Below are 5,196 nucleotides of genomic sequence, written 5' to 3' on the forward strand. Positions count from 1 at the left end.
CCGTCAGGGTGATTGGGGTGTATTGCCACAGACGATCATAGATCAGTTTTACTGTTTTTTTATTCGACATTAATCGGTTTAACATTGTTAGTTTTTCTATTGACTGACAGAAGTCGAGCCGGTTGGCGTGGTTGGTGGATGCTTGCCTTTCACGCCGAAAGTTGTGGGTTCGATTCCCACTCAGGACAGATATTTGTTTGCATGAACATGTCTTGTTTGTGTGGGTGTAATTATCTATATAAGTATGTATTTATAAAAGAAAAATAGTATATGTAGTATATTAGTTGTCTGGTTTCCATAGTACAAGTTCTGTACAAGCTTAATTAGGGATCAGATGGCCGTGTGTGAAGAATGTCCCAGGATATTATTATTATTATTAAATTGATACTGCGTAAAGCACAATTCACGTTAATATTTGAAAGTTGTTGCTTCATGTTAATGTACATACATTTTCATTAGTACGTGTTAAATTGATTGGTATCAATCAATTTAACGCTTAATAAAAAAATATGAAATAATGATATTAAATAAAAAAGCATGATGTGGTATTTAATCATTAAAGGTGTATTGAAAAAAAATAATGAATTCCTTGTCAGTTCTTTTCGGTAGAATCAACATTTCGAACCGGTTACATTTTACTTATTTATAAAATGATTATTAAAAATTTCATTTTTAATGAGTAGTGTAATAAAAGGCACAATGTAAGTATATAACAAAATCTCGCATAAAAAATACTGTGTCGTGTGCAAGAATACTTTTCTTTTTTTCTTCTTAAATTATTACTTATAACTATAATTAATACAATTTGTAAATCATAATTTTAGATTGAAATTGTAACAAGTCCTTTGATGGTATAATAAAATCGTTCAATCAATATTAAAACTATAAATATTGCTAATATATAATATTAATTAATTATTATTATTTGCTTACGTCGAAATTAATTAAACTTGAATCATTTTTTCTTAATTAAATATCAGAAATTATCATCCATCATATGCTATAAAATTACATAGCCTGCCGGTAAGAGAAACTTAGTATGCTTTCGGCCATTTAGACGTGATGATGAAAAAAAAACCATATTTTTTTGATTAATTTAAATATTAATATTAATTTTAAACATGCTGATTTTAACGCATCTGTGCCAGGCTTAAGAAAGGGCCGCGCGAAGTGAATTGTGTTCGTCGAAATGGCTCATTTTAATTCTTGTGTTAATATAACAAATTGTTCGCAGGTGGCGCCCTCGTGTGTCTAGCTGAGATATAAAGAAGATTTATAATGTAAAACGTTTTAATTTTCATGAGAATTGTGGTTATCATTTTAATGATTGAGACTCTAATGAGGTTTTCGTTTTCTTTCTTCCTCTCCTTTCATTTGCTTGTATGTCGTCATAAATAATAATATTTTTTCAAGAGTCGAGGAGATATTTACGTATAGTTTCGTGTTTTAAGAGTTCATATCAGTGCAAAAACAATTTCAATTGTTAACCTTCAGTGATATGTATTGAGTTGTTTATTTAAGAAAATATTCTTACGAAATTTTTTATTTAAACTTTTTATTAAAACAAAATTAGTAACAATATTTTATCCATATAATATATATAATGAAAGACTGTTTTGCAGTTTCTTCTTTCTGCTGCGGATCCCGAGGTCCTGGAATCAAACCCAGGCCTATAACAAGTTACTGGATTTGTCTGTCATACGTTCTCTGTTGAAAGTTTGTACACTCCCGCGTCAGAAAGCATTTTAAGCCATTGGCCCTGGCCTCTCCGGTCGTGCCATAGTAAGTACACTTGTATTTGCGCACACACATGTATACACACACACATATAATATATCTTGCGCAGTTACATCATCATCAGACGTCATCATCAGTACATAAATTGCATTGGTAAAATAAATATGCGTTTCATTTTAAGTAAATAAGTCGTCGGTTCGTTCAAATGCACGTTATTGGTTTTTTAATACGATATTTCATTGATATAAAATACGAAATAAATATGTCATAAATCAATATGTAATTCAATATTAGTATGAGCTAACATGGAATTGATAAGGGCAGTAAATATTGGCGTGGTGATTGATTTGAATTTACCGTTACTTATTTGAACTATAGTCCGATTAGCCGCTGTTTGATTTAGACTAGATTCGGTATCAGTTTTAAAAAAAAAATCATAATAAATACACATTATATAAAATTTAAGAAACGTGTCGCTTTAAAAAGTTATTACGTTATTTTGTAAAAATATTTTACTAATATTTTGAATGAAAAAAGAATTGTCTTAATGTTTTTGATAAATCAAAAAGTTCCTACATTTATGGCGACAAAATATAACTTAGTTTTTTTTTACTATATCATTTGGCGCTTATTCTTTCATTGAAAATTAATACCTTATTTTGTTAATACGTTCCCCTACAGTGGCAAGTGTGTACAGTCGCTCCCGCACTCAAATATCAAATAATTCAAATATTTGGGCAGACCTCATCCATCACTTACCGATGATTGATAGAGTTGTTTCCTTAACCGCTCGAAAACATAATGCTATAACGGCTTCCTCGTGCAGTAAGAAAAAAACTTTAAATTACATTTATATAAGGTTCAATTTCGTTTATCCATCGATTTGTTGACCAACTGTTCTTATTGTTGGGGGAAATTGATTTTTGTCTATAATGACATAAGGTTCAAATTTGTTCGTGATTATAATTAGAGTGGTTGGCCCTAATAACCATCGGCTCACTGTTTGTACAATTGTAAGTTTACTCGAATGACATTATCATTTGTGTTTCACTTAGCCATAATTTATTGATGTGGCTGTCGAGGATTAGATATCTGTTATTGATGAGTTTAATGTGAGTTTTATTAATCGAATTTTATGCTACTGTTAATGTCAAGGCTTATTGGTGGTCGAGTGAATGCAATTAGCTACCTCATATCATGTTGTAAAAGCATTTTGAAAGTCACTATAGTTGTAAACATATGTAGCACAAGCTGGTTTGCATTTTTATTGTGCTATTACTTTGTCTGAAGCGATTGTCGTTGTCGATTGTCCCTAATGATTTCACGCAGAATAAAGCTGTAGCATTTTTCTATCGGTTTCTACATTTCGATAACATAAATTTCGGACGTGAAAATAGAATTTTAAATTAAAGTACCACATACAGATGTAGTTATCAAAAACAAAAATAAGACACGAACATCTCTTTAAAACTTTTTTCGTAGTTATCCACATTAAATATAAATATTAATTCGCTTAACTAATTGATATGTATTAAGTTTATGTATATAAAATGTGTCTTATGTTTTGGGTGCTTACTGTCATCTGAGAGATTCAAGTTTTTACCTAGCTGAGGACAGTTGACTTAGATTTTATCCTTATTAAAGTTTTTGTAATGTTATTTGTTTACTGTAATTGTGCTGCTGTAATGTGCAATAAAGTGTAAAAAAATATTTATTTGTTTAAAAAAAAGAGACCAAATTAAACTCGAGCCCATAAAGAATTTAATCTCATAATTTTTCATTCTTAGTATTTGGGGGACCAAACGAAACAAAAAAATATATTTTTCCAAATCAGTTCTGAACAAACATAAAAATAAATACACCCGAATAACCAGTGATCAGTCAAAAATAATTTTGACCGAGAAATAGTTCTGACTGTAACATATTTATATACTTTTAAAAAATAAATATTTCTACTCGACATTTAACACTTAAATTTATTAACATGAACAGATAAGAAATACAGTAGACATTAGAATTAAAATACGAACGGCGATTGTGTTTTGACAGCTCACGACTAACTTTATAACAACCGTGTGGTTATGGAATGTCTGTTGTCTGTTTGTGATACAATTAATATATAAGGTTTGGATTGATTAAGATACCAGATTGTACTTGGTGGTAGGGCTTTGTGAAAGCCAGTCTGGGTAGGTACCACTCGTTCAACATATATTCTACCCCCAAACAGCGTTGTGTTTCAGTTTTAAGGGACACAAAGGATATTCCATCTCTTTTCCCAACGTTGATGGCGCATTAGCAATATAAGAGGTAGTTAATAATTCCTTACAATGTCAATGTTTATAGGCGGTGATGGTCACTAACCATCAGGTGGCCCATTTGCTCGTATGACTATCTATTTTGAAAAAAAAAAATGTCTAGTAGCCAGAACACGTTCAATGCTCATCATTGAATTATCTTGTGCTTAATTGGTGATAGTCACGTTTTTGGTGGTGAAATAGAGAAAGGAAACATCGGATGAAATTCTATAACATGTGTGTTTCATCACACCGCTTTGTAGTAGCTCGGTGGATCAAACTCCAAAACGTCAAAAGTTTGCTATGGTACTTACTTTACTTACTTTTATTTTTACTTTTAAATAAAGACATAATGCCGAAATAACATGATTTTTATTAAATTTCACGTAATTTCGTATCTAACCTTAAATTTTCTTTAGATTGATCGGTGTAGGATAATAAAAGGTACAGTCTTAAATTTTGACAACTGTCAATATATTTCTTAATTTATTGATTGTAGACTATACTAGTATAGCTTGTTGACATGAATCGCATGACATGACATTCTTAATTTAAATCTTTGTAGTTATATTCATTTTTCCTACATATTCAAAATGTATTTAATAAAATATAAACAGCTTATTCAAAGCCGAATTAATAAGGACTAAATAAAAATTTAAAATATATTTATTATTTACTATACTTTCAGAAACTATAAGTTATTCCAATAACAGAATGAGTAGATATAAATTTTCATATTTCATAATGTCTTCTACATATAAACAGGTCTTAATAAGTATATCTTTAATTATAACTCAACATTATTCCACTTAACTAGTTATAACCTATATAATATTTGCTTCCAAAGTTCCGTTACAAACTTCGCCGACATTCAAAACGCAATACTTTCGCGAATCCATAACAAATATCATAAATTATTCAAGATATCGACCAATGATATCGCGTCAATTCAATTTCAGAGTTGTTTATTTGTCTTTACTGCTCTTGGGGTTTGAATAGTCTATACACTTTTTGACTGCGTAGTTGGTCTAGTGGCTTGATGTAAGGTCGCAGACCCGGAGGTCAATTCCCAGGTCAGGCCAATAAAAAGTTATTGGGTTTTTCTGTCAGAAAATTCTCAGTAGCAGCCCGAAGTCTGGAAGTTGGAAGAGTGTACACTCCCGTG

The sequence above is a fragment of the Nymphalis io genome, chromosome 6 (genome assembly GCF_905147045.1).
Source record: "Nymphalis io chromosome 6, ilAglIoxx1.1, whole genome shotgun sequence".
NCBI lineage: Eukaryota > Metazoa > Arthropoda > Insecta > Lepidoptera > Nymphalidae > Nymphalis > Nymphalis io.